Here is a 9,564-nt window from a genome sequence, read left to right on the forward strand (position 1 = left end):
GGCCATGTTACCCAGGCTGGTCTTGAACTCCTGACCTCAGGTGGTCTGCCCACTTCAGCCTCCCAAAGTGTTGGTATTACAGGCATGAGTCACTGTGCCCAACTCTCAAGTTTCAATGTGCCTATGAATTATTTCTGATTCCAGGCTCTCTCTTAGTGACGTGATTCTGCAGGTTTGGAAGGCGCCCATGAATTGGCTTCTTTAAAAAGTTTCCTCTTAATGCTGATGTTTCTTCCACTACATCCAATATAGTAGCACTCAGCTAGAGAAAGTAGGCACAGCACAGAGCTCCTGACACCCAACGATGTTACCACAACACAAATACTTTTGGCCCAAAGTGGAAGCTACCAGTCCCATTTTCAAACATGTCATTTTCTGCTGGCTTTTTACAGTTTAGAAAGCCTAGAGAAGGCATCGATGTTTGAGTAAGTCTGCATTTGGAAAACATGTACACATGAGTTAATACAATGTTTACTGAGCACATATTATGTGTTCAGAAGTCTGTTACAGAGCAATGTTCAGGAAACATTACATGATGTGAGTTAATCCTCATAGCACCCTGGGGGTTGGGTGCTAAGTTTTCTGTAATTTTCAGGATTTAAATGAAGGGCTTAGCATTTCTATTTTTTCTTCCATTTTAAAAATTATTTGCCTGGAAAATAAAATGTGCAGAATAAAAGCATATCAACAGATGAGAGGGATAGAGAAAAAAGGGTGAACTGTTCAGAGAGATGTTTTATATTTATATTTACCTTTTAGTGCCTTGTGGAGCAGCTACTGAATTTGCAGGAGTGGAAAACAAGTTGCTAGGTGGGGTGTCTCTAGAAGCACTGGCTTCAATGAAAAATAAATTACAGCCCCCAAATATAGAATTATTTGCTTCCATTTATCTGCTTTTCCATTTTAGGAAATTGTGGGTACCAGCTAAGGAGAGGCAGCAGGAGCCCCCGCCTGAATCTCTGGTCTCCTTTAATCAGTTCTGTGAGAGAAGATTCTAGGGTGAGGCCAGACCTGGATGAGGCCATAGAGGAGGGTGGATCTGGGCAGGGCTGTAACAGAAAGTGGACCCCATGTTTCTGATGTTCATGCTGGTGGAGTATTTCCAGTTCTGTCTTTCGTAAGCCTGCCCAACGGAGACTTAACTCTTAAAGCTTGTGTAATTTTAATATGTTTTAGCCACTCCCCTGTTAATTTTTATAACACATGATCATAAGAAACTTAAGCAAAACTCTTAGGGTTTTTTAGGATAATTATATGAGAAGCTAAAAACTTATTTTTACCAAGATAAAAGAAATAGAAATCATCACAACAATAACAATAATTCTTCTGTCCATGAATAGCCCTTCAGGTGGTGACATCAGAACCCAAGGAACAGCATAAAGGAAGTGGAGCAAACACAGCCAAGGCCCTCTGTGCAGCTCCCTTCTCCCTTCCGACTACAGGATGCTGAATTCAGCCATTAATCCATTTCCCTTCCTACCACAGGATGCTGAATTCAGCCATTAATCCGCTTGCTCTAGATGAAAAGTTTCTGGACAATAGAAACCGTGAATTCTTCCTCTGTTTTTCTGATGGTCACGTGATGTAGTTTAGATGTCCCCTCCAAATATCATATTGAATTTTAATCCCCAGTGTGGCAGGTGGGGCCTGTGGAGGAGGTGGTTGAATCACCGGGTGAGTCCCTCATGGCTCTGTGCCATCCTTGTGATAGTGAGTACTAGCGAGATCTGGTTGTTTAGAAGTGTGGCCCATCCCTTCCTCATCTTTCTTGTTTCTGCTTCTACCATGTGAGATGCCTGCTTCTCTTTCACCATGATTGTAAGCTTCCCCAGGCCTTCCCAGAAGCAGACGCTGGTGCTATGCTTCCTGTACAGCCTGCAGAACCATGAGCCAGTCAAACTCTTTTCTTATAAATTACCCAGTCTCAGATTTTTTAAATAGCAATGCAAGAATAACTTAATACATCATATGAAAAGAAAGCAATTGATATATTTACCAGTTTGATTATTTACCAGTTTCAGTCTCCAGACCTCTGCCTTGCTTCAACTCAAAGAACAGGAAGGGAGCAATCCTTATCTACTGCTCCTGATCATGGGATAATCTTCAGTTCATCTTAAAACATTTCAGTCAAAAGCCTGGTGTTTTACGTAGAAGAAGGAGGGTGTCTGAAAGAATGGGTCTCTTTATTTATTTTTATTTCTGTGACAGGTTCTCTTTCCCTGTCATTCTGGCTGGGGTGCAGTGGCTTACTGCATCTTTGACATTCTGTGCTCCAGCAATTCTCCCACCTCAGCCTCCCAAGTAGCTGGGACCACACGTGCACACTACCACAACCAGATAATATTTGTATTTTTGGTAGAGATGAGGTTTTGTTATGTTGAGCAGGCTGGTCTTGAACTCCTGAGCTCAAGTGATCCTCCAGCCTCTGCCTTTCAAAGTGCTGGAATTACAGGTGTGAGCCACCACACCAGGCAGATGGGTCTTAACTGATTTTAATCAGGGTACCTAAGCATGGAAGACACGCCCTTAATTATTTTCCTAATACAATATTTGACAGTTATATAACTATGATTTTTTTATTCCTGTGATTCATAAGGGTATGATAGTAAAAGGCCTTGAAAGTCTGTAGGAAAAAAGTGCTATATTGTGCTTGAAACCACCTTTTACTCTGAAAGCAAGTGCCATTCAAGTACATCTGTTGAGAATATATTTTCTCCTGTTGCATTTTAGCCAAACGGCTGAGTGTGTCTTGAAAGTGTTTTTTGATTTTTAACAGGAAAAGTGTATTTTCTAAGACCCCAAACTCAGGAGTGGCCATGGGACAAATCACAGCTGCACACAGAAGGCACAAACAGCAAATGCATTTCTCACCCTGAACCAGTGGTTTTTCCCGTGGGTGCATATGAGAATCACCAGAGAGGCTTTTAAAATTACCTAAACTCAAAAGGCAATAGATAAATGAATTCAGAATCCCTGCAGTGGGACCTGAGCCACAGTGCTGTTTACAGCTCTCTGGGTGACTATGGGGTACAACCAAGCCCCCAAACTGCTGCTTTAAATCAGCCTCTTCCAGTGAACTAGTAGCAAATGGTTTCCTGAAATGAATGGTTTAAATCAGCCTCTTCCAGTGAACTAGTGACAAATGGGTTCCTGAAATAAATGGAAAGATTAGCTCGTGGGTTGTGGTCTTCTGATCTTACCTGCATTACCTACTTTTCTTTGCTGAACTGACTTCTGCTACACATTTTATTCCTGATTCAATCCAGTTCTACTCATACCAAATGCATATTATGCACTAGGTGCCCTTGCATTGCTGAACCTCACTGTGGGGAGAGGACTTTGCTGAATAATAATTGCATCCTTAAAAAACTCAAAATACTGGACTCGAATGATCCTCCTGCCTTGGCCTTCCAAAGAGCTGAGACTGTAGGCATAAGCCACTGTGCTTGGCCTATACCCTAAAAAATTAAAACTATCTTACTTACTAAATTGATGTAAATATGAGAAGACCTAGAAGGTCACCAAAGTGTTAGAACGTAAGTAAATACCTTGGAATATTAATATCCATCTGATGATGCCCTGAGCAAACATGTCCCATTTTAAAACAGTACAAAACAGTGCTATTATTCTGAGATATGATGTTAAAATTTTGTGCAAATAGATAATATTTATTTTTTATATATGTCTAACGTTCATGCAGAAAGATGTATACAAACAAATCATGTAAAGTTCAAAGAATTATTACAAAGTGAACACACGTGTGTAACCTAGAAATAGAACCAGCTTCACTGATGCCCTGGCAACCACTTTCTCTCTTTTTGCTCCCCCAAAGTCACTAAGATCTTAAGAGCTAACATTGTAAATCAACTTTGTATTATTATACATGTTTTATTTCAGAAAATTCAAAACATACACCAAATAAAAGAAACAGTACAATAGGCCTGTTACCCAGGTTCAACAACAACTAATAACATGCCAATTTTATGTTATCTATACTTCAACTCATTTCTCACACAGATTTTATTATTTATTATTATTTTTTCTGATATAAAATGTGTGCTCATTGAAGGTAAAATCTTGGCTGAGCACAATGGCTTAAGCCTGTGTAATCCCATCACTTTGGAATGACAAGGCAGGAGGATCATTTGAGGTCAGGAGTTTGAGAACAGCCTGGGCAGCATAGTGAGACCACATTTTTATTATTATTTTTTAAATTAATCAGGTGCGGTGGTGCACACCTGTAGTTCCAGCTACTTGGGATGTTGACATAGCAGGATCCCTTGATTCTAGGAGTTTGAGGCTACAGTGAGTTGTGATTGTGCCACCTCACATCAGCCTGGGTGACAGAGTGAGACTCTGTCTCAAAAAAATAAATAAATAAAAGTTCGAACTTAACTAGCTTTTTACACATAAACACACCCATACAAACAATCCCTCTTTTAACAATAGAAGTACCAAATTAAAAATCATTAATGTGAACTCATTTTTAACTCAGACTTTATCTTTTAATAAGTTTTTTTTTTTGAAGTAAGATGTGCACTAATTGAAAGGTCTAATCTTGGCTGGGCACAGTGGCTCACATTCATAACCTCATCACTTTGGAAGCGGGAGCTCAGGAGTTTGAGACCAGCCTAGACAACACAACAAGACCTCCCTGGGGCAAGATAGTGAGACCTCATCTCTCCAACAATTTTTTAAAAGTTAGTTGGGCATAGTGGTGCACACTTGTAGTCACAGCAATTTGGGAGGCTGACTTGGGATGATCACTGGAGTCTGGTAGGTCAAGGCTGCAGTGAGCTGTGATTGCACCACTGCACTTCATCCAGAGGGACAGAATGAGGCTCTCAAAAAAAGGTACAATTTTAACTGTACGTGTTTGAGACATCAACACATCCATATAAACAATCCCTCTCTTAAAAATAAAAGTACCCAATTTAACAGTTATTAATATTCATGGGAATTACCTAGAAATTTTTTTGTGTTTTGGTTTGGATTTTTATTGAAAGGGGACACCTAGAAATGTTATTTAAAATCTAGATTTTGATAAAAATAAGCCTGATTTTTTTCTTTTTTTGAGACGGAGTTTTGGTCTGTCGCCCAGCTGGAGTGCAATGGTATGATCTAGGCTCACTAAAACCTCTGCCTCTGGGGTTCAAGCAATCCTCCTGCCTCCCATCTAGGTGCAATTACAGGCATGAACCACCATATTCAGTTAATTTTTTTTTTGTATTTTTAGTACACAAGAGGTTTCCTTATGTTGGCTAAGATAGCCTTGAACTCCTGACCTAAGGTGATCCACCCGCCTTGGCCTCTCAAAGTGCTGGGATTACAGGCGTGAGCCACGGTGCCCAGACAGGCCTGAGTTTTGCCTGAGAATTTTTCTTTCTAAGAAAGTACATCATATGGCTGTTGCAAGGTCTCTTTTAACTAAAATATATAGAATTTAATAAATAAAAATTTAAAAAAACTACCTGAGATTAAAGGACAAAACACATATGCAATATGTTGTCTGTAGTATATTTTAACAGTGACATAAATTATTAATAATCACTAAATGTTATAATAATTTATTGACTAAAATGAACAAAATTCCTATTATGATATCTATGAAAATACTTTCTTAGAGTAAAATATTCTCATATCTTGAGAGGGCACTGTTTAAAAACAGCAAAGATGTGGAAGTCAATGTCTTATCAAGTACTCACTATCAAGTAAGTAGCAGACCCCTCTTCACACTTTTTACAGAGTTATCCAAGAGCATACACAAGAGCAGACAATTTTCCTAGCTTTCTATTGAGTTTATATGTTAATATAGTTAAAAAATTAACTCAATTTTCTTATAAAATTACCTGACCAAATTTTTTATATTATATCATAATATATCAAAATTTATTTAGATGTCAAATAAATTTTATAATATAATATTATAATATATAATGATATGTTATGATAAGTTCCATTTACATTCAGACAATCTCACTAGGCAGTGTCTGTCTACCACTAATTCTTTTTGGCTCCACTATTTGCACAGGCAGCACAGCTGGGAAAACACAGACTCACCCAACACGTCTCTTCCCTGTGTCTTTCTCCTCCTCAAGAAATCAGTTCATCAGTCAATCAAGTCATTTGGGACTGGAGGCTGAGTACTCCCTAACATAGAAGGTCTCATTCCTGCATGCTTTCCTCAGCAGAGGGGGAGACAAGTAGGTCCTTTTAGGGGACACTTGCTTGGACATAGACTAGGCTAGTTGGAGGGCTTTGACCAGCAGAGACGGACTCTGACGCAGTAGGAAGGGATGAGGCAGCTATTCTGAACCTGGAGCTCAACCACACCTTGTCCCATCTCACTGAGGCAATTTTGAGAGGCTGCCCTGGAATATGGTGGATGTTGAGAAATAATGTGGGCTTTGACGGGATTCAGGTGGTGTCTGCGGTGTGAAGACAGGAGGTGAATGTTCAGAATCTAGGCTGTTTGTCTTGTGATCAGTTAGGTTACGTGTTTGAGACCAAGTCCATTTTTACTAGGGAGGCTGAATAAATTCCACAGAACACAATGGCGCTCCCAGGATGACTGAGGAAGGGTGAGAAAGGGGGAAAGTTTTTCCACCTAGACTTTTTGCTACCTCAGGAATCAAGGGCTGATTAGGTTAGCACTGGCTCAACCTAATCAATTCAATTTTATTGCATTTGATCTAATTATCATCCCCATTTTTGAGGTAGAAAGGGCCATTTCATTTGGTATTTATTTTTTCTCTGCATTTTTATTTCATCATATATGTGTGGATCTAATACAATCAACCATAATTTGACATTTGTTGTTTCCAAGCATTTAAGAAATTATAAAATCTATGCATACAATGTTAACACTATGTTTAATAAATTCTCTTTCTGTGCAAAATATATAACATATGTCAATATAGGCATGTTTAATTGTGCATCTTGAAAGGTGAACAGGATCATAAATACTTCCAGGTAGGAACTGGGACAGAAATAGGGAGAAATGATTCCCTGATCTTCCGGTACCTGTGCTCCCGGTTCTTTGTTTTCTTGACACTATGAAAAGATCCTGAAAATGTCTACGCTTAACTGTGTCTAGGTCCCCAGTAGAACTACAGCAAGCAACTTCTGATTGAGGCTCTAAGAAGCAGCAGGAATGAGAAAACTGTTCAGCCAATAAGAGTAAGCCACGCCCAGCCGAAGGACTGTTATAAAAGGCAGGTCTGGCAGAATAACCCACACTCTGCCTTTGGACGTGAGAGAGAGCGCACCTTTCACTTGAGCTTCAACATGGGAAAGGGAAATGAAGACCCCGATCTCCACTGCTCCTCCATCCAGTGCTCCACTGACCAGCCCCCTTTCCAACAGATCTCCTTTACAGAAAAGGGCTCAGATGAGAAGAAACCATTCAAAGGAAAAGGCAAGACCGCCTTCTCCCATTCCAGTGAGAAGCATACACAAAGGCAAGGTAAGGCCTTGGGCTGCTCCTATGGAGGCTGGAAGGAGGGTTTGAAATGGACACTGAGCTATGTGTCTTTAACAGGGTTTCATCTTGAGATTTGGGGATGGGAAATGGCTTAGTGTCCTCAGGGGACTTTGAGAAATGTGTTCACTCGTGACACTGGCAGAAGAGCTTAACATGAAAGACTGATTCACAAAAGTGCATCAGAGATAGACTATGGGACTCTGCCTAGGGAGAGGTGAGTCATCTATACTTTCTTTTGCAGCAGGATCAGAGCCCAATCCAAACAAGGAGAATTCTGAATAAACCAAGCTCAAGGCCAGGAACAGCACTGCTGCATCAGGTAAGATTTGACTCTTTCAAGGTGAGAAGGGACAGGGCAGCAACACAGCCTCCCCTGGAAAGGAAACTGGGAGCTCTTTGGCAGCCAGGGCTGTACAGATCCTGGACACTGGAGAACAGAAGACAGCTGGGGTTTGGTGGTAACCTCAGCTCCTGTGTGTCCAGGATGGACTAGGAATTTCAGGGTGTTCAGTTGGGAGCACTTTCTCAAACTCTTATTGTGTTCACAGAACCAGAGTCCAGGTCATATCGGGAAAACTGCAGGAAAAGAAAAATCAGTTCAAGGGATAGCTGCCAAGACAGAGCAGGTAGAATCTTGGTGTTTCTTGTTGTTGTTGTTGGTGGTGTTTGTTTTTGTTTTTGGTTTGCCCCAAAAGGCAAATAATCAGGAAACTTGTATGAGGGTTGAGCGGAAAGTGAGTTACTTCTTGACAAGTAAATTTTTGAGATCCTAGCACTGAGAATATTTGGGGACTAACAAGGGTTCAGCCTCACTTTATTCCAGTGCTGAGATGGTCAGGAAGGAGTGGGAGAGACAAATGGGGTTCACCTGGGAGTACAGGGGGTTCTGGAAATGAAGGTCTGTGGGGACTGCTCGGGTGAGTCTGTCACCTGCTTTCTTTGCAGGGAACTGTCCAGAAGAGGAGTGCAGCTTGATGTTGAATAAAAAATCAAGATCCTCCACTGCTGTGCACAACAGTGAAATCCAGGAGACCTATGATGCCCACCATAGGGGACGTTCCAGGGCTTGCACTTGGCACAGCAAGCAGCATAGGTCTCAGGCTCTATGAGTCCAAACACCGTCACTTCGAAAAAGCTTGGTGACCTCTGTGCAAGCTATGTTGGAAGCTGTTTATCAAGACCTAGTCCAGGTGTGGGCACAGCACATCCATTCTCCACTGACCTGTGAGCAGCTGACACTGCTTATTCGGTTCCGGGGGCCTCTGTGTGCCCAGGTGCAGACCTTGTATTCCATGGCCACCCAGGCAGCTTATGTCTTCCCTGCTGAGAGCTGGCTTGTCCCAGCCACACTGCCAGGTCCTGGGGATTCAGCCCTGGATAGAGAAGCCCATCCCTTCCCTGGGAAGGAGATAACTGAGCCTGTCAGTCGATCAGATGAGGCTAAGCTGGGAGCACCCTGACCCTATTCAGCAGAGATGCAGCTCTGGGAATGAGAACAAGGACCTGCTTCTTCTCAGATTCTTCCAGATGACCAGCAGTGACAATTTTAGATGCACTGTGTTAATAAATGACAGAACCTGAAGAAGACATAGGAAAGAAACTTGAGCGGTATACTCAGAATAGTGAGCTCTGAATTTTGCAGACTGCTAAGGCTGTAGACAAATTTTATATTTCATATTAGATATTTGATGCCTTTTGGATGTCTGATGACAGTCGTGCATTTCTATATAATCAGAAAAATATTAGATTGTAATCGTGAATTTGCATATTTTAGGTTGTAGAAAAGCAAATATAAAATTATATGCTCTATCTTTTTTTTTGAGACAGTCTTGCTATGTCACTCAGGCTGAAGTGCAGTGGCACAATCTTAGCTCACTGCAACCTCTGCTTCCTGGGTTCAAACAATTCTTATGCCTCATCCTCCAAAGTAGCTGGGACTACAGGCATGTACTGCCATGCCTGGCTGATTTTTTTTTTCTTGTATTGTTAGTAGAGTTTTGTCACGTTGGCCAGGTTGGCCTCGGACTCAAGTGATCCACCTGCATCCGCCTTCCAATGTGCTGGGGTTACAGGCATGAGCT

At 41.3% G+C, this 9,564-nt stretch overlaps 1 pseudogene; it reads left to right on the forward strand.

Moving 5' to 3' along the window:
- Positions 1 to 7,287: 7,287 nt before the first annotated feature.
- LOC115933337 (protein FRG2-like-2) lies at positions 7,288 to 8,943 on the forward strand (annotated as a pseudogene).
- The last annotated feature ends 621 nt before the right edge of the window (positions 8,944 to 9,564 follow it).

The sequence above is a fragment of the Gorilla gorilla genome, chromosome Y, assembly GCF_029281585.2.
Source record: "Gorilla gorilla gorilla isolate KB3781 chromosome Y, NHGRI_mGorGor1-v2.1_pri, whole genome shotgun sequence".
Lineage (NCBI taxonomy): Eukaryota > Metazoa > Chordata > Mammalia > Primates > Hominidae > Gorilla > Gorilla gorilla.